Source organism: Pan paniscus, chromosome 8, assembly GCF_029289425.2.
Source record: "Pan paniscus chromosome 8, NHGRI_mPanPan1-v2.0_pri, whole genome shotgun sequence".
In the NCBI taxonomy this organism is placed as follows: Eukaryota; Metazoa; Chordata; class Mammalia; order Primates; family Hominidae; genus Pan; species Pan paniscus.
The window spans coordinates 21,053,417-21,078,225 of NC_073257.2; the positions used below are offsets into that span (position 1 = coordinate 21,053,417).

The window sequence follows — 24,809 nt, forward strand, 5'->3', positions numbered from 1 at the left end:
ATTTATTTTTTTGAGGCAGAGTCTCACTCTGTCGCCCAGGCTAGAGTGCAGTAGCATGATCTCAGCTCACTGCAACCCCAACCTCCTGGATTTAAGCAATTCTTGTGCCTCAGCCTCCCCAGTAGCTGGGACTACAGGTGTGCACCACAAAATCTGGCTAATGTTTATATTTTTAGTGGAGACAGGGTTTTGCCATTTTGGCCAGGCCGGTCTTGAACTCCTGGCCTCAAGTGATCCACCTGCCTTAGCTTCCCAAAGTTTTGGGATTACAGGCATGAGCCATGGCTCCAGGTCAAAATTTTTATTTAATTTTTAAATTTTTGTGGGTCCCTAGTAGGTGTATATATTTACGGGGTACATGAGACTTTTTGATACGGGCATGCAGTGTGTAACAATCACATCATGGAGAGTGGTGAACCCATCCCCTCAAGCGTTTATTCTTTGTGTTATAAATAATCGAATTATACTCTTTTAGCTATTTAAAAATGCACCATAAGGTTATTATTGACTATAGTCATCCTGTTGTGCTATCAAATAGTAAGTTGCATTCATTCTATTTTTTTTTGTACCCATTAACTATCCCCACCTTCTTCCCCACCCCACTACCCTTCCCAGCTTCTGGTAACCATCCTTCTACTCTCCATGTCCATGACTTAGATCGTTGTGGTCATTTTTGACTTTTGAATGCCATTATTAGCAATTTGTTGCATGGTGTTAAGATTTGCTTGTAAACTGAGCACTACTTAAAAAAATGACACTGTCTCCTGGAAAGTCAACACAATCTATTCCTAATACTTTAACATGTTCACATTTATTAGATGAGGGGCAGAGGCTGCAAGGAGCACCAAAGGGCAGATCTTTGGGGATGATCTCGCCCCCTTGCCCTCTGTCACTAAAGTGGCCACCAGGGACTGGCTGTTCTGGGTTTATTCATGACCCTGGAGTCACTTGCTGTCTTACTATTCAATATGGTTATTTTGTCTTTATTTTTCTCTGATTTCACTCTTTAAATTCCACAGAAATCGTAAGAATTGGCAGAAGAATCCATTTGGCACTTTTGATTTGGATGCATGTATTTGATTGGCCGTATGTCATAAACTGAGTAGTAGACTGCGTTGTGTTTGCTCTTCTATGTTTGTCCTGGATGGATGTAGGAAAATTCTCCTCTGGAACTTATGGCTCAGCTCTAGTCTCTTGCCCAGCATCTTGCAGTTTCTTCCAAAAGTTTCCTTTCTTACTTTCTATACTTCCTTCGTCCCTATATATCCAGTGTGGGAGTTGGTTGCTGCCAACTATGGGCAGAGGAACAGTGTTGAAAGCAATAAGCTGTTTTCTATTTATTAATTATTTGCCAGAATCTCAGCTTCTCCACTGTAGCCTACTGACCAAAGCGCTGAAGATTAATCTGTTTATTTATTTGAGACAGAGTCTCCCTCTGTCGCCCAGGCTGGAGTGCAGTGGCATAATCTCAACTCACTGCAACCTCTGCTTCCTGGGTTCAAGCGATTCTTGTCCCTCAGCCTCCTGAGTCGCTGGGATTACAGGCACATACCACCAAGCCTGACTAATTGTTTTGTATTTTTAGTACAGATGGGTTTTTGCCGTGTTGGCCAGGCTGGTCTTGAATTCCTGGCCTCAAGTGATCCACCCGCCTTGGCCTCCCAAAGTACTGGGATTACAGGTGCGAGTATTTATTTCTATAATATTAGGTCTTGCCTTCCATTTTATAAGCTATAGACATTTTTTATTGAAGATTTTGAAAATTTATAAAAAATATACAAAAGAAATTAAGAATACCTGCAATCCTGTGATGTCAACATCATCGTGGTTAACAATTTTGGAATATATACATTTTGATATTTTATATAGCTTTTATAGTTGTACAAAAATATATTATGGTAAACTAGACATTGCATTTTATTTAGCATTAAAAAATTTTTATATACCCTATTATGAGTGTTTTCTTATGCCAATAAACACTTTTCAATGATATGTTTTAAAACTGTAGGTGCATAATTCTATTACATGAGTGAATCATACTTTATTAAACAAATCTCTATTAATAGACACTTTTTTGTTTCCAATTTATTTTTGTTATCATAAATAAGATACAAATCATCATCCTTTTACATAAAATATTAATTAGGCTTTTATAAATTGTTTTGGTCAAACTAATCTTATTCATTGTAAGAAATTTAGGAAAATGCATAAGGAAAAAACACTTAAAAGAAGCAACCATACTTTTTACTATTAAGAGACGTTCATTAACTTTCACTGTATATTCTTTCAACCTTTTTCCAAAGGGGTGTGTGGTTTAACAATTGGGAACATGTGGTTAGTTATTGCTTCTTGATGCTGACCACAGCTAACACTTAGTCTGTACGTGCCATGCTCTCTTGCAAGTACTTCACGTGGGTTTCATTTATTCTCTTAATAGTCCAATGAAAGAATCCTTTTATAATTCCCATTTTATAGGTGAGAATGGGAAGACACTGAAGCACAGGAAGTTTAATTTCAGAAGTGGCAGAGTCAGGATTCAGCCACAGAGTCCCCACTCTCATCCCCCAGATGCAGAGCTCTCTCTGGACGGTGGATTCAGGCTCAGAGATTTCATACCATGCCCAGGGCTGGACTCTGGGGCGGGGAGCTTGACAGCCAGAGGATTCTCTGCTTGACTGGGATTTCTGGGCTGAGAGTTGCCTGCCTAGAAAAACTCCTTTGCTCTCCCTCATACTCCCTGAGAAGAGAGTGTTTAGTCCCTGCTCTGTGAAATTCACCTGTCCGATGTGCCTTTTCCTCAGGGCGATGTTCTGCTAATCTGAGAAGCTAATCTGAATTAATGCTCAGTAATGGGCTAAATGCAGCCCCTCTAGGGGAAAAACATATCTGCATGCTAAAAGGGGCTTTTTGGAGAGTTCTTTATTGCATACCTATTTAGAAAGATGGAGAAAGAGAGAGAGAGATTTGGGGCAGGGTTTTGTGTGTGTGTGTGTGTGTGTGTGTGTGTGTGCGTAACCCTGAAATAGCACTATTTAACTGACAAAGGCCAGGCTCCGTGGCTCATGCCTGTAATCCCTGCACTTTGGAAGGCCAAGGTAGGTGGATCGCTTGAGCCCAGGAGTTTAAGACCAGCCTGGACAACACGGCAGAATCCTATGTCTACAAAAAATACAAAAATGAGCCGGGTGTGGTGGCATTCACCTGTAGTCCTAGCTCCTGGGGAGGCTGAAGTCAGAGGATTGCTTGCGTCCAGGAGGTTGAGGCTTCAGTAAGCTGCGATTGTGCCACTGCCCTCCTGTCTGTGTGAAAGAAAGAGTGAGACCCTGTTTCAAAACCACAAAACCCAAACAAAAAAACTGACAAATGACTCAAAAGCCTGGCCCTTGTATACACAGATAGGGGAAATTAGAGATTTTTATTAACACCTAGATCATCCTTTAATATACGTATTCTTTGATTGGCTACTGCGCTGTTAAGTTTTATTGTTGTTGTTAAAAGGAGTCACAAAGTGTTGCAATGATTGGAAGTGGTATTTTAAGAGTAACAGGGTTTATGCTTAGGAATTTTTTTTCTTTTTTTTTAGGCGGAGTTTTGCTATTTTGTCCAGGCTTCTCGGCTCACTGCAACCTCCGCCTCCTGGGTTCAAGCGATTGTCCTGCCTCAGCCTCCCGAGTAGCTGGGATTATAGGTTCCTCCCACCATGCCTGGCTAATTTTAGTATTTTTAGTAGAGACGGGGTTTCACCATGTTGGCCAGGCTGGTCTCAAACTCCTGACCTCAGGTAATCCACCCACCTCGAGCTCCAAAAGTGCTAGGATTACAGGCATAAGCCACCACGCCTGGCCTTATGCTTAGGAATCTTAACAATGAGTTCATAGTTGAAAAAAATGAAGTGGATGATCTGAGGGGTGTACAGGATATTTTAGAACTTAAGATAATGAAAACAAACACGATGACACACACTAGATTTTCTTAAAGGACAGAGCCTAGGAAATCAGTACTCCTAGCTCCTCTTACTCTTCAATGCCTGGGTAAGATTCAGAATGGTTATTTCTGTTTGGCAATTTATAAATATGAGCTACTCTTTGCTCAGACAAATAGGAAATATTTCTCTTCAATGATGGATGTGGCCATTTTTACACCAGAGATAAGACTGGTAAGAAACAAGCACTAGGAAAATTGCAAGCAGAACTCCCATCCTCTTCACTCTCATTCAATCGGACCTTTGAGGTTGAGCTTCTGTAAAGACCCTGAACATTAAATGCAGTAAACAAGATTGCAGAATGTCCTTCTAGCACATTGTTCTCCCAGCAACCACCAACTTGCTTTACATTTGCCTTTAATTATAACCTTAAGTAGAAGGGCAGGAATTGCCAGAGCCAAGAATTCTTTTTGAATTTGCATCACAGACATCTCAGTATCTTAGGAATTTTCCTTTTTTGTTTTTGCATTTTGGTGAGTTAGTTTCTATGACACTCCAAAAAATAGTGGTTCTCTGAGAATGGAGACCTAGCTTCCAAAGAACAAACTTGGCTAAAATATGTTCCTTTTCCAGGTAGGCACTGTTCTGCAATCGTATGGGGACAGCCCACACATCCTAATGAATGCATATCTGCAAACCAAAAAAAAGGGTGGAACAGGCCTTCCAAAGAACACCCTGTAGTTCTGCACCCCTCTTCTAAATCTAAACTGTTGGAGGTTCTACTTAGGTTATGCAGATACACCTCCTTTATCTACTCTGTAGGTTAAAATACATTCTCTGTTACCCACTGTATAAATTTCACATTATTATAAACTCCCAAAGAAAGAGATTGCTTTCTTTCAGCTGAATCAAGAGTGCCTGTCCCCATCCCTTCTCTCACTCACTGATCCCAAACGGAAAATTCAGGTGCTGACACATCGCCCATGCATCACTATGGTTCTTTGCAAGTTGCCTGATCAATGAGATGCCCTGTGATCCCCGGACAGGCTCTGATGCTGGGATTTAGGCAGCTAGCTGCATCCTCTGAGCACACTGCAGGCTGTTGCACCACCTGTCTGCCCTTTTTTACTTGCGAAATGGAAATCTCTCTAAGCTCTATCATCTTTGATATTGCTGTAAAAAACAAGTTTTAGTGATAAGGTGAACCAGGTAGAATGGCAGGATGGGATATGTGGCAGAGATATATTTTTGACTCCATATTTTAAAACTTTAGATGCAGCAGACATATCTAAGTAAAGCTGTGCTTTGCCTGCTAAGACAGAAGATTAATATCCAATAAATTACTCCCCCAAGTCCTTAGTCCTGAATTTCAGTTCTTAATGCACAAACTATAGTCCATCATGGTAAATCAATTATTCTTATTCTATTTTTTTCTCATTTTTTTTGATTAATGTGTTTTTATTTTCACAAATGTCTCAAAGTTCCTTGCATGCTGTAACATTTTAAATATACTGTTAATATTTGAATTTTTAAAAACCAAAGTCACAGAATTTTCATCTCTGAATATTTAAAAGTAGAATAGGTTAAGGGATTATCATTTGAGAATTATTTTGATCCCATTCTTTCTGGAGGCAGTAGAATTAATTTGACCTTTAAATGTCTACCTCAGACCTATGCTTCTCTAAAAACATAATCTGAGTCAGGTAGGGAAGGCCGAAATCTCTGCAAAATGTGACATAATACGTGCAGGAGATGCTTAATTGAAAGATAAAATAATCTAAATTTTTAAAGTTGTACCCTGATCAAAATTAAGAGATACATTCTTTTTCCCTTTTCACACGTCCTTTTGCTTTTAGGGTCCAGTAATAAATACATTATAGAGGTGAATGACATGATGTAGATTATTTTCTAATTCAAACCTTACTGTGTGATCCTGAGAAATATTTTAGTTTATATGCCTCATTCTTCATCTATAAAATGGTAGAAAGTTTATTACTTTTCACTCTTGAAGGCAGTGTGATGTGTTAGAACGAACTTAAGTTTTGAAGTCAGGGATGCTTGAATTTGAGACTCAATTTTTTGTCTTAGTATTTTTTCATGTGATATCAGGCAGATTCTTGAATACCTCAGAGCTTTGTTTTACTCACCTGTAAAATGAAAGACTATATTTCGATCTTAGTTTTATGGTGGAGATTTAATGAGATTATGTATGTAAAGCATCTGGCATGAAAACTAGTAGATCCCCAGCAAACGTCAGTTTTTTTCATTTGCTCTTTCTTCTCTTAGGCTGTTGCATCAGATAAGCGTTTTGGATGTTGCAAATGTTAACATACACAGCACTTACAAGCTGCTACGTAATCCGCTAAGCATTTTATATGTTGCGTTAACACATTCAATTCTTACAATGACTCTATGAAACAGATGATATTATTGTCTCCATTTCATAGATGAAGGAACTAAAGTACAGATAAATTAATTTTACATGATTAAGTTTGCAAAGCTAGATAGTAGAAAACCATGGATATGAACCCAGGCTGTCTGGTTTCTGAGTTCCCCTTTGCTTTTTTTTTTGGAGACAGAGTCTTGCTTTATTGCCCAGGCTGGAGTGCATTGATGGGACCCTAGCTACTGTAGCCTAGCCTAGAACTCCTGGGCTCCAGTGATCCCCTTGCCTCAGCCTCCTAAGTAGCTGGGACTACAAGGGTGCACCACCATGCTTAGCTAATTTTTTAAGTTCTTTGTACAGATGGGGTCTTGCTGTGTTGCCCAGGTTGGTCTTGAACCCCTGCCCTCAAGCAATCCTTCTGCCTTGGCCTCCCAAAGCACTGGGATTATAGGCATGAGCCATGGCACCCCACCTGAGGTCCCCTTTGAACTACTAACTTCTAGGTCCCTGATAAACAACCCTGACAAACCTGACCAGGGGTGGGACCAATTAGAGCTGGAAGGCCCTTAGGAAATCTTGTCCAGTGCTGCCCAAGCTGTTTAGAACACACATAGGATTCTTGGTAAAATATATTTGGGAAACTCTAAACAGTTAAATTGGTGTTTGTTGTAAAGCTTTATTAGAATGTCTCATGGAGGCATTTGGTATGCTAAAGTTTATTGTGAATCTCTGAGAAAGCGTACATATGTGTGTAACACTGTGATCCTCAAAAACTCTCTGGCCACACAATGTTTTTTTTTCCTTCCTTCCTTCCTTCCTTCTTCCTTCCTTCCTTCCTTCCTTCCTTCCTTCCTTCCTTCCTCCCTCCCTCCCTCCCTTCCTCTCTCTCTCTTTCTTCTTTCTCCCAGAGATAGCTGAGGTTTTATTTTGGGGCGGGGCGGTGGGTGGAAAAGCAATTGAATTGTTTTGTAGCTGGAGGCACGGGCAAGGAGGGTCACCAGGCAGTAAACTCGCCCGCAGGTGGGCTGAGCCTCAGGTGGGTCTCCCGTTCCCTGTGCTCCCCTGCGGCCTTCCTCCCGGGCTTTAGGGCAGCCGCAGGAGGGGCAGGCTGGGAGGTGCTGCCACAGCCTTTCACTTGGGCAGGACGTCAGAGGACTCGGACACCAGCTTCCCATCGCGGGTCTCGATCTTCCTCACAACCACGGCCCTCGGGGAGCTGGTGCGGCTGAAGGAGTTGGAGCCCGCGCCACAGCCAAAGCTGCAGCCCATGGCGTAGCTGAGGCCGGGGCTTGTGAGGCCCCCGCAGGCTGAGCTCAGATCACCTGCATAGCCGCTAGTGGTCTTCCTATGGATACTCACCTTCTGCATCCCAGACTCCAACCGGCTCTCCTCGCCCTCCAGCAGCTTCCTGTAGGTGGCGATCTCGATGTCCCGGGCCAGCTTGACGTTCGTTCATCAGCTCCTGGTACTCACGCTGCTGCCGCGCCATGTCCTGCTTGACCCGCTGCAGGGCGGCCTCCAGCTCACCAAGGTGTCTACCTTGGTGTTGGCCTCCTTAACGGCCAGCTCCCCACGCTGCTCCGCATTTGCGATGGCGGCCTCCAGGGAAGCCTTCTGGCCTTTGAGGCCCTCAATCTCCGCCTGGGGCCGGCTGATGTTCCGGTACCGGTTCATCTCGGAGATCTCAGTCTTTGTACTCCGCAGGTGATCCTCGTGCTTCCCAGGCAGGGTCTGCAGCTCCTCATACTTGATTTGGTCCATGCTCTCAGCCTCAGCCCGGCTGTGGTTGGCGATCTCCTCGTACTGCATCTTGACCTCGGCGATGATGCTTTCCATGTCTAGGGAGTGGCTGTTGTCCATGGACAGAGCTACAGACGTGTCCGAAATCTGGGACTACAGATCCCGGATCTCCTCTTCATACAGCTGCCTGAGGAAGTTGATCTCAGTCAGCCCTTCCAGGTGAGACTCCAGCTCTACCTTGTTTATGTAAGCTTCATCCACATCCTTCTTGATGAGGACAAATTCATTCTCCAGCTCTGTACCCTTATTGATCTCATCCTCATACTTGTTCTTGAAGTCCTCCACCAGCCCCTGCATGTTGCCAAGCTCCGCCTCCAGCTTCAGCTTCTCCTGGCCTAGAGTCTCCAGCTGCCGCCTAAGGTTGTTGGTGTAGCTCTCCAACATGTGCATGTTGCTCTGAGCCATCTTCTGCTCCTGCAGGAGGCTCCACTTGGTCTCCCGCATCTTGTTCTGCTGCTCCAGGAACCGTACCTTGTTGATGAAGGAGGCAAACTTGTTGAGGGTCTTGATCTGTTCCTTCTCGTGTGTGTGCACTGTCTGGATGTTGGGGACCACCTCCAGATTAAGGGGGCTCAGCAGGCTCTGTTTGACTGTGATGGCGTGATGCTTCCCATGCCGCTGGCCACACCATAGCCTCCACCCAGGCCACCCTGGAATCTGCTGATACCCACTCGGGAGAAGCTCAAGGAGCTGATGCGGGCACTGGGCCCACTTGTGTAGGAGCGGCTGCTGAAAGTCTGGGGGCCAGAGGCGGACACGTTGTAGGACTGACTTCTGGGTCACCCTGATGGATATGGTGGAGGCAGGAGTGGAAGCAGGCGGGCTGAACCAGGCTGAGATTCCAGAAGGAGCAGAGAAGCTGCTTCTTGGTCCGTAAATCTTTTTTGAGGAGCACTTGGTAACATGTCTGAGGTTCACAGTTTAATGCATGTTCATGTAATCTGAGTGTCTCATATTGCAGATGGAGAAATGGATGTCCACACATAGAATGGAACTTGCTCAAATGGCAGATGTTTAATTGGTGGCAAAATTGAAGTAAGACTCAGATCTTCAGCCTCCAAATGGAGTGCTCTTGCCACTATGCCACATAATAATGCACTAGATAATAGTGCCTGAGATAAAGAACCACAGTATTTTTTTTTCAATATTCCTGCCTAATTCATTCAGCACAGTGAATAGAACTGACCTGTATCTTTCCACTCTAATATTGCCACTTCTAAGCAAATAATCAATATAGTCCATGGCATTATTTTCCTGTTACTCCTGCTTCTGGGGCTGTGCATGGACCTCTTAAAAGCTAGACATCAGGCCAGCCGCGGTGGCTCATGCCTGTAATTCCAGTACTTTGGGAGGCCGAGGCAGGTGGATCACAAGGTCAGGAGTTTGAGACCAACCTGGCCAATATGGCGAAACCGCGTCTCTACTAAAAATACAAAAATTAGCCGGGTGTGGTGGCGGGTACCTGTAGTCCCAGCTATTTAGGGGGCTGAGTCCGGAGAATCGCTTGAACCCGGGAGGTGGAGGTTGCAGTGAGCCGAGATCACGCCGCTGCACTCCAGCCTGGGCAACAGAGTGAGACTCCATCTCAACAACAAAAAAAAAAAAAAAAGGAAGAAAAATGAAAAAAGAAAAAAGCTAGACATCAGCCTTAGGGCTGGCTCTTGGTTGGTTATTGTGTTTTCAAGTGCCTGAGATCACATCTCTAAAGCGCTCTTCAGATATGTGGGTCATACGAATAAAACAGCTTAGGAACACAATTCTAAAATCTTTGAAACATCTTTCACCCTGCCAGAGGTCTGCATATTACATCTGAGGAATCTTACATACTGTATATGTAAACAATAACAGGTGAATTCTAGGAAGGGGGTGGATTGAAAAATGTGGGCAGGTCAAACATGAAGAATGGGAATAGAATTATGGTGCTGCTAGTAATTTTGTAAACCAGCTTCCTAAGTTCTTAAAAAAAGGAGGCGGGGGGACTTAATTTGAGTCAGTAGCCACCATCAGCCTGTCCTTAACTGAGAGAAAACAAAATGGTTTCAAGAGAAGCTATATCGAAGTCAGCTAATATAGTGAAGTCAGATCATTCTGATGTATCCTAATTCTCTGTAATGATAATGCTTTTGAGTTATGTCCCTATTAGGATCTGCTAAAGTATTCTTAGTGGCTAGGTGAGGTTTTGAAGACAAGAAAGTCAAGTTGAAGGTTTAGAGCATCTTGTGTTATCATTCTAATTTCAGAAGAGTAAATACGGAAGATTAAAAATTCCGTAAGTAAATAAATACGTATGCCAAGTGTATGACAACAGGGTACCAGAAGACCTGGATTTCTGGAGGAGAGACTCTGAAGAGGAGAGTAGGGCAATCCTCTGTTCTCATTCTTCTCCTGTAATCACAGTGGGTTTACAGATGTTTCCCTGCCCCTCCAGTGGGCAGCTGGTTCTGTAACTGTCTGCAGGCCAGGGCTGCGAGCAGCCTGCTTACAATGATATATTTGATATGCAAATGACAAGGCCTAAAATGGAGCGGCTGATAAGACTCAAGACCAATTTCAAGTGAGGGTCACAGTGGGGAGAAACACAATGATCAAATTCATGAATTAGACTTCTGTTTCCCCTTCCTTTGTCAACAGGAAATATTTATTAATTAAACCAAGGAAGGCTAGTGGGTACTGATGAGCAAATTAGCACATCAAAACCTTGGATGAAAGTTCCTGAGAATAGCGGGCCAGGGGAGAAACCTGGGAAAAGAAAAATAAACTGGAATTTACAGCTTATTTTGATATGAATCGAGTAATAATCAAGTGATTTGTTCCATCCAAGGGAAAAAGTTCGTGTAACAAAATTGCCATTAACCAATTTAAAATAATTTTTAGTTTTTTTCTTTTGTTTGCAGGAATGATAACGATAAGACTATGGAAAATGGTGACAGGAAAGTTGTAATAATTGTCATCAGATAATAACTATTTCAACTCACCAACTCTCATAAGAATATATACAAATTACAGTAATACTTAAAAACAATACAAATAAGCACAAAGATAGTTAACACGGTGAAATTACTTTCTATGGAGATTCCTCAGCTTTTATTTCCTTAACTAGTCAGTTCTGGAATTTCAGAGTTTGCTCTCTTGCCGGGCTTCCCGCAAACCTCAAACTTTTAGGAAGCAGTTTCATAGATATATTTTTCTAAAGCCAGCTTGCTGGTATGCACACAGTCGGGCGATAAAGGATTTAAGCAGGATTTACATTTTCACAATCCTCACCCTTGGCAGCCAGAGAGCCATTTCTGCTGCTGCTGGCAGTCTCCCTTGCTCCTCTCTACAATAATTTTATCTTAAATTATTTACTATTTCTTGCTGCTTATTTGCAGCCTTTTCTTTTGGTATTCTTGGTCACATCCATAGGCAGAAAGTAGGCAGATCACCTCATTCCGTAGGTCTTGATTTCCTCATCAGTACAAGGAATACTGAATCTGTATTCCCAACATACGCTCCACAATTAGAATCATCTGCGGGATTTGGAATTACAACAGTAACAACACCACCCCTACTCCCAGAAATTCTGATTCGATTGTTTTGGGGTGGAGTCCAGGCACTGGTATTTTTTTAAAAATCTCTGAGAATATTTTAATATACAGTTAGGGTTGAGCATCACTGACTTTCTAAAGCCTTGCCACTCCAAGTGTAGCAAATGATTCTTGGTCTTGAACGACACTTCTAAATATATTTACATGTCTATATCATATTTAAAACATTCTCTGAATTACCAGAAAAAATATACATATGTATTCATTTCTTGGTAACAAATCTGAAATTATGCTCAATGCCAGATAGTATTTATTCAAATATTAGATCAAGTAACTATCATTCCCCCAAATATCACCTTTTGCAAAACTGTAAGATCAATTTTGAGTTGATTTTGTTTTTCCGGAGTACTTTTAGAAGTTCTTATTTCTCTTCAGTTTGTTCTCTGGTGCTGTGTGATTTTAGAAAGAAAAGGATTGGGGTGACTGAGGCCAACAAAAAAATAGCAAAAGAGAGAAAAATCTGTACAATAATAAGTTTTCAGAGAAAAATAATATATGAACATTAAAGCCCCTCGGTATGTGAAAACATGGAAAGTGCACACTTACATGTAGAGCTCAGTTATAGTCCTGGCAACTGAGGAGAAAAATACACAGCTTTGTACAAATTTTTCTAAGGCTAAGCCATCTTATAAATGTGCTTTTATATCCTTGACCAGAACCCTGCTTAATCTAAAAGAAAGAGTACAAATGAGGATTGAAGACTTGGTTTCTCTTACTACCCTTATCAGATCTCAAGATGGTTGAGAACCAATATTTTTACTTTTTGAAAAAAAAAAGCTGACTAAATATTATAAACAAACAGGAAAAAAAGGAGGGCTGTGACTCAAGTCAACAGTGAAGTCTCAATCTTTCAAGTCTTAAATGCAGTTTTGCATGAGGTCTGGGACTAGCATTGAAATAAACATTACATTGATGACCTTTAAAAGATAAGCTTCCAAAAGTTAACCTAAGAGACTGGTGGTTTGGACCTGTAATAGGCAGAAAAAAGAAAAGGTCTCTCAAGGTTATATTCAATTCCTAACTCTCAGAACCTGTGAATATGGCAAAAGAGTGAATATCACTTTATATAACAGAAGATGAGGGTCTTGAGATAGAAGATAAGGGTCTTGAGAAGATGTGGGTCTTGAGCAGAAGACAAGGGTCTTTAGAAGAGCTTGCATTGGATTATCCGGGGGACTCTAAATGTACTTGTGTGTTTCCTTATGAGACAGGTGGAGGGAGATTAGATAGAGACCCACACACAGAAGAAGGCAAGGTGCATATGGAGGCAGGGATTGGAGTGATGTGGCCTTGAGCCAAGGACACCTGCAGCCACCCAAAGTGATTCTCCCCTAGAGCCCCTGGAAGGAGTGGGGTTCTGCCAGCAGCTTGATGTGGTACTTCTGTTTTCCAGAGCCATGAGATAATACGTTTCTGTTACTTCAAGCCACCAAGTTTGTGCTAATTTGTTATAGCAGCCCCAGGAAACAAATACAGGGCCCAAAGGACAAGAACAGAGAGAGGGGTAAGTATCACATTGTATAAAGTGAATACACCCCTTTACATAAAGTGAATATGTAAGAGGAATAACTGGAAGGATTCATCAGAGTTTCTTTGTTTGCTATTTGCTTAGCAATTACTTTGTGTTTTATTTTTTGTTTATTGTTTACTTTTTTTTTGTTTTTGATTTGATTTTTTTTTTTTTTTGAGACAGAGTCTCACTCTGCAGCCCAGGCTGGAGTGCAGTGGTATGATCATGGTTCACTGCAGCCTCAACCTCCTGGACTCAGGAGATCCTCCCATTTCAGCCATGTAGCTGTGACTGCAGGTGTGCACCACCACTCCAGTTAATTTTTTTATTTTTATTTTGTAGAGAAGGGGGTCTTACTTTGTTGCCCAGGCTGGCCTTGAACTCCTGGCCTCAAGTGAACCTCCCACCTTGGCCTCCCAAAATGTTGGGATTACAGATGTGAGCCACTGTGTCCGGCCAGCAATTACTTTCCATACAACATACTTTGCAGCCAATGGTCTTAAGACACAACTCAATAATATCATCCTTGTTAGAGAAAGCAACTTCCAGACTAGGTTCTGAAACTAATGAAGGTCACTGTCCAACAAATACACTGGGGATTGTGACTCTCAGTCCACACTGTAATCCCAGAGCACCTTTCCACAGAGTGGCCTGGGGACTCACATAGAGAGCAGAGCTACATTTTTACCTCTCTCCTCCGCAGACTCTGGCTCCCAAAGGAGATTCCCACATGAAGAATAATTTGCTGGTAAAATAACAGTAAAAGATTTTCTCCAAGGTACTTGAATTCATTACTTGGGTTATCTGCCCCACCTCCTACCAGCCCACCTTAGATACTAACTGAAGTGACACACAATTTAGAGGAAGAAAAAAACATTAAATTGCCATTGGAGGGATTCCCATTCCCAGGCCAGTTGTAAACCAACCTGCTGCTGTCTTCTGGGCCCTCTAGGAAGTCTTGACCCCATGAGCAGTCTGAGTACATCCCCTGCCCTCCTCCTGTCTTTCCCTCACCCACTCTCTCATGGAATCAAACTATAGCATCGATGTAGGAATATATGCTTCTTATAATGTACAAGCTTTTATTTTAAGTGGATTTTGGTTTCCAAACTCTTTTCCGTAGTTATACCCCTGCCCCCTGATAGGGGAGCTAACATCTAACTTGAGATCTTGGGATAAATACACTCTTTACCCCATTCTCCTAGGATAGGAACACTATTTAATTGGCTGGAGGATTCACCCTCCATTATTCTTTTTGCATTGGGAATATAATATAATTTCAGGGTTTGAGAGCACTCATCGACTGTCCAGTTATGTTAACTTAGTGTCTCGGTACATTATGCTGGAGCTGCTGTAACAATGTACCACAGGCTTGGGGTGCTTAGGCAACAGAAGGTAATTGTCTCTTGGTTCTGGAGGCTGAAGTCTAAGATCAAGGTGTTGGCAGGGTTGGTTCCTTCTGAGGGGTGTGAGGGATGGGTCTGTTCCAGCCGTCTCTCCTTGGGTTGTAAATGGCTATCTTCTTTCTCCCTGTGACTGTTCACATCATCTTCTCTTTATGCATGTCTGTCTCTGTGTCCAAATTTTCCCTTTCTATAAGGACATGCATCATACGGATGGTCATATTGTCCATATTGTGGACACCTTAATGACCACGTTTTCACTTGATTACTTCTGTAGAGACACCCTATCTCTAGATAAGGTCACATATGAAGGTACTGGGGATTAGGACTCTAGTGTACCCATATTTTTGGGGTGGGGAGGGAGATAAAATTGAACCATAATGCCTGGTTACTGAAGACACGTTGGAACCGTCTCTACTGTTCACTCCACTCATCTTCATGCTTATGTCTCTATGCACTGTGGTCCATGTTGGGTTTAATGTCCCTTCTTTCTTTGCCTCTGATCAGGCTAGAGACAGTCAACAAGGCAACTCAAACAGTCAGGTAGGTGGCATCAGACAGCTTGCTCTAACGAGACACATTAATTGCCTTCTGGAGGCCTCATGTGTTGTTTCCTTGATGTTTTAAATTAATTTGGAGAAGCAGTGAAGACTTATGGTTGGGGACAGGGGAATATCCTCTAGATGTTGGTAAAGCAATAGATCTACATTTTACTAGGTTGGCAGCGGGGGGAACCAAGTAAGAAAATCTGTCCAGTGGAGGCTTCATATTCAGTAGGAGTGAGAGGGAGACTGGTGGGAGCTATGGGAAAAGAGCCCATTTCAGCTTCTTAAAACTCCCCTTCTTCCCCTAGGACTAGAAGAAAGAAAGAACGCAGCTTTCTTACGTGTGCCCTCCTGGTAATCAAAATGTTTATTGTTCATTATGCAATATTTTTCTATACGGTGCCTTGAGGTCTTGAGAGTATTTCCACTCTAAAGAATGACTGAATAATGATGGATTTAAAAAACACAGGTCTAGCTTGGAATGGGAAAAGCATTGAAGCTCGAAAGTGGTAAAGAAAACACACAAGCAGGGAAAGATAGCCTCAAGCAGAGATGCAGGGGTGGTGACTTAGTGCCACGCAGGGGACTCAATCTATCAACAATATCACTCACTTTTTTGGACCATGGCTAACATTCTCCCTTTAGAGATTCACTGGAGTTAAGCTTGGCATAACAAAAAGTCTGTAAGCAGTAGAGTGAGAGTCAGGTAGATTCAGGTTGGAGTCCTGAAACTGGTATTTATTGGATATGTGTTTTTAGCAAATTTATTTAACCTCCAAAAAGAGAGATGTTCAGGGTGACTGAAAAGAGTCATTTTGAGTATTAGATGAAATGATCTCTGTGAAAACACCTTGTATTAGTCCATTCTCATGCTGCTAATAAAGACATACCTGAGATTGGGTAATTTATAAAGGAAAGAGGTTTAATTGACTCACAGTTCAGCATGGCTGGGGAGGCCTCAGGAAACTTACAATCATGGCAGAAGGGGAAGCAAACATGTACTTCTTCACTTGGTGGCAGGAAGGAGAAGAATGAGAGCTCACCAAAGAGGCAAGCCCTTATAAAACCATCAGATCTCGTGATAACTTACTCACTATCACGAGAACAGGATGGGGGAAACTGCCCACATGATTCAATTATCTCCACCTGGTCCCGCCCAAGACATGTGGTGATTATGGGAACTACAATTCCAGATGAGATTTGGGTGGGGACACAGCAAAACCATATCACTCCTCTAGCAATGGCTGCCATGTGATGGGATTCCTGTGTATCCATGGATCCCCCCAGTTCCCACCAGGAGATGGCCAGTGGGGTCCAGAGTGTTTTCAACTCCAAACATTCTAGAAGGAGTGGCATATTAGGGCATACAAACCTTAGTCTTGGTCTAAAATAGTCCTGGGTTGTTAAAGTTTCTCCTTTTGATTGGAGAGGGCAGGGGTAATATGAAAACATCAATGGGGAGGTGGGGCCATGGGAGCAAGGTGAGAATTGGGTGCTTTGGGCATTAGAAAGTAGAACTACTCTGGATTAAAAGGCAGAAGGAAAGGCCCCTGGGACCTGGAGGAGGGCTACTCTTTTATTTTTCTTTTACCACCTTAGAAATGCTATGATGTCATTACTAAGTGGCTGTTGCCTGAATTAACTTAACAAAGTGTAAAAAAATCAATTTATGAATGTTATTAGACCTGATGGTTTTGGGAAGTAAGAAATTATAATCATTCCCACTCAACTGTAGTTAAATCAAACTTGAATGAGAACTTAAGTGGTCTAATTTGTGACTGGCTTAAATAAGTGTTCAAAATACCTAGTGGGCACCTAGAAGCATGAGACCTGCTATTCTCTTGGCATTATGACAGCAAAGTGGCAAATTGGATCACTTTGACCTGATGTAATTCATTCGCCGCTGTGAAGGCTTAGTCTCAGGTTGCTGTGTATTAATGACACTAATGTGTATATTAATTTTTCTATTCTCAAGCCTAAGCTATTTGTTTAAGTAATAGCTTTATCTTAATCAAGGCTTTTACGATACAGAAATATAGTTTCTCAGCCTTATTCCTTAAATAATAGATTTTCATGAATATGGCCTCTTCAAAGTCTGGAGCTTTTACACCAACAATCAATTTGTCTTGAGAGCAGAAAATTTAAAACTGTATTACCTTACTGTGAGGCATCACCACAGTAAGCATTTCTTGTTCAACAGAGACTGAGGGTGCAGAGTGGCTATCTAGTGCTCGTGTTACATGCTGCTGATAACTCGTGTGGTCTATACTCCGTTTAACCATTACCTTGCGGCACAGACATATGGTCATGCCCTAGGAAGCCTTAGTCTGGAGACTTGGCCTCAGTTGGAGAAGACTGGGTGTGGAGCAGGTTCAGCAGAGCACCCAGCGTTCATGGTGGCCATCTCTATCTGCAAGGGAAGGAAAAGACACACGCATAGGAAGAGTAGGAAGGAATATGACATTGTCCCTTTTTAGCTAGGGGAGGGAATGGAATCGAGGGAAAGTCCTCTAATGAGGTTACAGCTATCTTCCTTTGTAATCATCTTAGTGGCTTTATTAATTTTTTTAAATAAATAGAGATGGGGTCTCACTGTGTTGCCAAGGCTGGTGTTTAACTCCTGGGCTCATGCAATCCTCCTGCATTGGCCTCCCGAGTAGCTGGGATTACAGGTGCATGCCACCATGCCAGGCTAATTTTTTGAATTTTTAATGTTTTGGAGATGATATCTCACTGTTTTGCCCAAGCTTGACTCTAATTTTTTAAGCTCAAGTGATTCTCCCACCTTGGCTTCCCAAAGTTCTAGGATTACAAGCATGAGCCATTGCACCCAGCCCTTAGTGACTTTATACTCAGCTTTCTTCTTCAAGCCTCAAGATGCAATTTGAATAGGATATTCGGTACATTGATTTTCTGAGGCAATCACAGGTGATTCTCTTTTGGTCATATGTGGTTGGTTGGCTCCTAGGTTTTATATCTCATCATCAAGTATTTAATTCAGCACTGACTCAGCTAAATGTATCAATTACCTAGGAGAATTTCCTATAGCCCTTTTGGGTTCTGTAATTCCAGTGTTGGCCAGGAACAAATTGATTTATCTAGTAATGCTAACTATAGCAGCCTACTATTAAGCAACAGACATCAGAAGCAGTTTACTTTGAGATTATCAGCTGTTTATTATGATTGGGTCAGTAATGAGAGAAACGTCAAGAAGTGTTTCAAGAAAGATTTTCTTGTCTTTTTTTTTTTTTCCTATTCTCCACATGTAGGCCTAGTAAGATTGCATTGCCCAGCTCAATCATATGTTCCAAATCTGCTTCAGCGTAAAGTTTAGGAAAAAGTGTCCTGTCAATTTAGCACATCCAGATTTTGTATTTATTTATTTATTTATTTATTTATTTATTTACTTATTTATTTATTTATTTTACTAGAGCCTTTTCTTTCATGTAGTTTGAGTAGCACATCTTTTCTTTTCTCTATTTAAACATTGAGACAAGAGTTAGGGATAAATGAACTTCACTATTTTAAGTGTTGTCTTTCCCAGGGACATTTGCATTTTAGCAGGGAACTGAGTCTTAGACCAAAGGGATGAATTTTTAATGGTATAATTTCAGGCATTAACAAATGATCTGGCAGGTAAGTTTTGGCAGTTGGGCAAACCGCCTGTCCCTAAAACCACTCCAGATCTATTTGCTAAGCCATCCTGAAATTAAAATAAAAGTATTTGCAAACTTTATGATGGTACAAAAAATTATCGTGAGGGATTCACTTAGTGGTTTAAAGTCATAGTGACTATTTAAGCCATTATTTTCCAAGTCAGAATTTACTTAAATATTCAATCTCATTTCTCTCTTAAAGAGTCTCAATGTCTAGGAATTTCCCATTTTAAAAAATTGCAGTCAAATTAATTAAAGTGCAAAGCCTTATAATAAAACTATGTCAAAGAGACAAAAGTCCACTGATAGATTGTGTTTTCAGGCTAGAGATTCAGAAAATATGAGTGCCTGTCATCCCAGATACTTAGGAGGCTGAGGCAAGAGGACCACTTAAGCCCAGGAGTTCAAGGCTGCGATGCACTGTTATTGTACCTATGAATAGTCACTGTGCAACATAGCGAGGCCCCGTCTCTGAAAGCAAGCAAGCAAGCAAGAAAGAAAGAAAGAGAGGAAGAAAGAAAGAGAAAGAAAGAAAGAAAGAGAGGAAGGAAGGAAGGAAGGAAAGAAAGAAGGAAGGAAGGAAGGAAATATGAGTATCTCCATAAGGGCATAAATGTTGAAAGAAAGAAAGAAAGAGAAAGAGGAAGGAAGGGAGGAAAGAAAGAAGGAAGGAAGGAAATATGAGTATCTCCATAAGGGCTTAAATGTTTCCCTAACAATTTAAAAATATGTCTTCATGTCTTTATGGTGGATTGAAGCTATAGACAGGTTGTGTCTCCAAGGCCTGGTGCCAATTTTTCCAAAAAGTCCACAAACGTTAGTTGAAATTCATATAATTGTTAAGAGGAGACGTTCTTTACAGTTGAAGTTAAGTATGTCCCAGTCCAAATTTTTCATTCAGAGTCTGTCAGGATGCATTTGCCAATGGAAACGATACTTTTGGAAGCCTTTTGCAAATGTTAGTGTCTTGGTTCACTTAAATTAATTTACTCCTTATGTCTGCATTTGTGAATGGACACTTCCAGTGGAAATGTAAAAAAAAGTCAATAAAAAGAAAAAAAAGATGGTGAGACATATCATTCCTAAATTCAGTGCTTTTATTTACTTATTTATTTGAGACTCACTCTGTCACCTAGGCTGAAGGCAGTGGCGTGATCTCGGCTCACTGCAACCTCTGCCTCCTTGGTTCCAGTGATTCTCCTGCCTCAGCCTCCTGAGTAGCTGGGATTACAGGTGCCCGCCACCATGCCCGGCTAATTGTATTTTTTTTTTGTAGAGACAGGGTTTCACCATGTTGGCCAAGCTGGTCTCGAAATCCTGACCTCAAGTGATCCAAAGTGCTGGGATTACAGGCGTGAGCCACTGTGCCCAGCAATTCAGTGTTTTCTTGATAGATTTATTGCAATGACCAGATATCCCAGCACTGTGATATGTGACTGGATTTTATCTAACAAACACCTACTGAGTACCTACCAAGTGTCTAGCATTCAAGCCAAATAGTCGGGACAAAGAAACAAACCCAAAAATGTCTCCCCTTCCAAACTTACTGTCCAGTGGAGGAGAGAGGCAAGCAAATAAACACCAGACAATGTGATAGATATGATTTAGATAAGAGGGTCAGAGGACTGACCACCCCATGGGCTAAGGTCAAAGGCAGTCTTTATACATGTCTAGATGTCCTCTTCTCTAGCAGACAGTAAGTTCCATGAAGACAGGGACATGTCTTTTCACTTCTGGCACATAGTACGTGCTCAAATAACATCTATTGACTTAGTGGACAACTATGAGAATTAATAAATGTCAGGCCCTGGGATTACAATGGTGAGAAAAACTGACATAGCTTCTGCTCTCATAAACCCTCATGGTTGACTGACATTTAACAAACAAATAATTGCTGGAAGTTGTCTTATGCATGCTGAGAAAAAGTACAGGGTGCTATGAATGAGGACAACAGGCAAATTCATTTAGCCACGGATTCAGGAATGGAATCTCTGACTCAGAGAAATTTTAGCTGGGCTTGGGAAGGTGTGTAGGAGTAAGTACCAGCGAAAAGCTGAGTCTGCCAGGTTGAGGGACAGCATGGTCAAAAACGACAAGATGCGCAGCAGATTGGTAGAATTTAGGACGGAAAGAATGCCTGAAGAGTGGTGTTCTGTGATGCACCTATGCAAAGATGTGCCTACTCGGTCTTATGAATGCGCTGGTTCATTTAAACTTCAACTCTGGCGGCTGTTGGTCACTGTAATTAAACATTCACACTTTGGGGCTGGTTAGCTAGAATCGGTTACAGAATCAGAAATCTGGTTATTGAATCAGAAAAGCTATACTCTATGGGAAGCCAGTATGGTGTACTTCAGCCATCAATATCTTAGTCAGCCTGGGCAACAGAGTGAGACCTTGTCTCTACAAAAAATAAAAAAAAATTAGCTGGGCATGCTGGCCCATGCCTAGAGTCCCAGCTACTTGGGAGACTGTGGCAGGAGGACTGCTTGAACCCGGGGGTTTAAGGCTGCTGTGAGCTATGATAGAACTACTGCACTCCTGCTTGGGCAACAGAGTGAGACCCTGTCTTCAAAAAAAATCTTAGGACCTGAGCTCTGCTATTGAGCCAAGTAAACAGCAGGGATGGGTTTTATTGGGAAATGAGTAGGTTTGTAATTAGCATGATGGATGTTAGAAACAGGCTCTTGGGGAAATTAAGGTTATGTGGATTTGCCAAAATGCTTTAGATGCCCTTCACGCTTATGAGAATAAGTTATAGAATCCAATGAAGTCTAGACTTTATCGTTAGGAATGTTCTCCTAAAGTTCCTAAATCATTCTCTAAGACTCCATTCTTTAAAAGGATTTCTGGTTGTCTGGTGCCAACAAGAGTGACAGCAGGCTGCCTTTGAAATGGTCCTGTGTCAGCCCTCAATGGATCTTTCAAGCAGTGAGTTCAGAGCATCTAGAAGGATGGAGAGTTAGGTCCTCAGCAAACTTACACAATAGAGCGTCCACACTGTTCTTCTACTTGCTGTTTTGGGCTAAATTGTGTCCCTCCCCCAAATTTATATATTGAAGTCCTAACCTCCAGGAACTCAGAATGCGCCTGTATTTAGAGATTAGGCATTTAAAAGGTAATTAAGGCAAAGTGAGGTCATATCCAAATAAACAATTGGATTGATGTCCTTGTAAGAAGAGATTAGGACACAGAGACAACCCTGTGAGGACGCGGAGAGAAGGTGGCCATCCCCAAGCCAAAGAGAGAGAACTCAGAGTGAATTCAAGCCTGCTGACACCTTAAAATAAGACTTCCAGCCTCCAGAACAGTGAGAAAATAAATTTCTGTTGTTTAAGCCACCCAATCTGTGTTACTTTGTGATGGTAGTCCCTGTAAACCAATATACTTGCTAATAAAAAGTATGTAATAAATAACCACATATATGGCAGACCGTGGCCTCAGACTTACTTTCATTTTAGCCTAGGAGTGAGGCTGTAGGTAATAGCTAAAATTACTCACCTTAAAATTTTTTAGTGGCTTTTGTTATGTGCCAAAAAAACATGACGACAGTACACCAAAAGCATGGTTTAGATGGGTTCACAATAAAGGTGGTAGAAAAATAATGACTTGGCCGGGCACTGTGGCTCACGCCTGCAATCCCAGCACTTTGGGAGGCCGAAGGGGGCAGATCATCTGAGGTCAGGAGTTCGAGACCAGCCTAACTAACATGGTGAAAACCTGTCTCTACTAAAAATACAAAAAATTAGCCGGGCGTGGTGGCACATTCCTGTAATCCCAGCTACTCTGGAGGCTGAGACAGGAGAATCAGTTGAACCTAGGAGGTGAAGGTTGCAGTGAGCTGAGATTGTACCATTGCACTCCAGCTCAAGCATACTTAAATTTGGCATATAGCAATGCTCAAGAAACACTGGCAAATGAATGAATGAATGAATGAAGGAGTTGAGAGTTGAAGGATAAGTAGGAATTAGATGGGAGAATGAGGCCAGGACAGACTTTCTGGAGACCTGCCACACAAGAATGAAGTGTGTGGCAGTTACCTGCCACACAAGAATGAAGGGCCGGGCGTGGTGGCTCATGCCTGTAATCCCAGCACTTTGGGAGGCTGAGGCGGGTGGTTCACGTGAGGTCAGGAGTTCAAGACCAGTCTGGCCAACGTGTTGAAACTCCGTCTCTACTAAAAATACAAAAATTAGCTGGGCATGGTTGGGGGGGTGCCTGTAATCCCAGCTATTCAGGAGGCTGAGGCAGGAGAATCGCTTGAACCTGGGAGGTGGAGGTTGCAGTGAGCCGAGATCACGCCATTGCACTCCAGCCTGGGTGACATGGGTGAAACTCCGTCTCAAAAAACAAACAAACAAAACAAAACAAAACAAACAACAACAAAAAAAACAAGAATGAATTTACAGAAGCCTGATAGGATGTGGGTAGTTCCATCCACCAAACTTGTTCACTCATTTTTTTCTATATTGCCACATATTTTGGTGCCCCAAACATGTTTATTATAAATCTGACAAGTACAACATGTTGTAATAGAAATAACTCACAAAATAGTAACAATCAGTGTTTTCAGTTTAACCTTAGATCCCAACAATAGCTAGAAACACTTTTAATATTTTAACTAACATTTGTCCATACATTTAGAGTCTGCAAAGAAGTCTTTCCACTTGTTATCTTATTTAACCCACGCAACAAGTATGGAGAAAGGACTAAGAAACATCCCAGTTTGTCTCCTCTAAAGTAGAATCTGAAACAAGAGGCCAAGGTGGGAGAATCGCTTGAGCTCAGGGGTTTGAGGCTGCACTGAGCCAGGGTTGCACCACTGCAGCCTGGATGACAGAACTCACTTGGGTCTGGGTGACAAAGCAAGACCCTTGGGTGCCAGTAGTTCATTCTCTTGGGAATTGATCCCAAGAATTGGAAGTGAGGGAGTATAGAATAGAACAGGTACGGGAAAAAAGGCCACTGAAAAACCACGTCAGAATTGTCCTACCAGAGAACAGGGAGGCAAGGCATTTGTCCCCTGATTTCTGTCCTGCGCTGGTTCAAGGTTGCCCCTATAGGGGGAATAGGCTGTGCTTGTGCGTGAACTGAGTAGCCTCCAAAACCTTCAGAGAAAGCCAGGAGGCAGAGAAGTCACAGATAGAAGGGCTTATGTCCAAGGATGAACACCATTTTTTTTTTCTTTTCAAGATAGGGTCTCACACTGTTACCCAGGCTGGACTGCAGTGGTGTGATCATGGCTCACTGCAGCCTTCAACTCCTGAGTTCAAGGGATCTTCCCCACTCAGCCTCCAAACTAGGTGGGACTACAGGTGTGAACCATCATGCTGGCCATTTTTTTTTTTTTTTTGAGATAGGGGGTGTGTCTCACTATGTTGTCCAGGCTGGTCTCAAACTCTTGGCCTCAAGCTATCCTCCCAACTCTGTCCCTTAAAGTCTTGGGATTATAGGTGTGAGCCACCCTGTCAGGCTCAAGATAGGACACTTTTAAACAAGTCAAGAACTGTCCGTCACAGCTGCACTGAAGTCAGTTGGACCACAGGAGTTTGGCATGACAAACATCTGCCTTAAGACCAGCTATCCTTGTCCTTACCTTCAAGAGAAGATGAACGCTCAGAAAGTACTGTGACTTTGCCAAGGTCACATGAGAAGGCACGGTTCTAATTTTGGTGGATCTCACTCCAAATGCTGTGTTATCTCAAAGTTATCACAGAGAATTCACAAGGTCAATACACTTTACTACATTTAATAAGGCTGTCAACTCTATGGACAGTCCCCTAGAAACATCACAGACAGTGTGGCGAGATTTAGATATCACTTCCAATCAGAACATATAACATGTGGATTCTGAAAACAGCTTCTACTAGCATTTGGGGGAAAATACATTTATGAGTATGAAAACATTTTTCTCTCCTTTCACTTTAATTCTCCTTTGAAAAGGCCTAGAGATTTGTGATTGCTTGACTTCAGCTCAAGACTGCAGAATGAGAAAGCTCT

The 24,809-nt window shown here is 42.1% G+C and overlaps 1 pseudogene; it reads right to left on the reverse strand.

The window, feature by feature from the left end:
• Window positions 1-7,439: 7,439 nt before the first annotated feature.
• LOC100976412 (keratin, type II cytoskeletal 8-like) lies at window positions 7,440-17,462 on the reverse strand (annotated as a pseudogene).
• Window positions 17,463-24,809: the final 7,347 nt, after the last annotated feature.